Source organism: Penaeus monodon, chromosome 33 (genome assembly GCF_015228065.2).
Source record: "Penaeus monodon isolate SGIC_2016 chromosome 33, NSTDA_Pmon_1, whole genome shotgun sequence".
In the NCBI taxonomy this organism is placed as follows: Eukaryota; Metazoa; Arthropoda; class Malacostraca; order Decapoda; family Penaeidae; genus Penaeus; species Penaeus monodon.
In genome coordinates this window covers 16,737,542-16,737,948 of record NC_051418.1, presented here as the reverse complement: position 1 = coordinate 16,737,948, position 407 = coordinate 16,737,542, and positions in this window count along the sequence as shown.

Sequence of the window (407 nt, the reverse complement as noted above, 5' to 3'; positions counted from 1 at the left end):
AAGAGATTGCATATGATAATTTTAGAAGTAATACTATTATATGCAAGAGTTTATTAGTGTGTTTCAGTGAAATATTTTCCTACTTGGGCATATTTATAACGAATGAAATGTTTAACAGCAAAAGAACTGAAGTCATCCAGAAGTAGTTATAGGAGAATGTGATGTATTTTTTTTAATTTCAAGTATTGAGATTGTTATAAGTGATCTTTGGTAGTTGCACCTACCAACAGGCAAACTGTGATATATTTTCTTATTAATAAATATTTGATTATATTATTATACATTTTTATTTGGACCTAAAGATCAGGATCTAATATTGGGGACTGTTTTCTAGCCCTAGGGTTCCAAACTTGAGTTGAATGTAGACCAGGAGATACATTTGCACATCTAATAAGGTACAGGAGGGT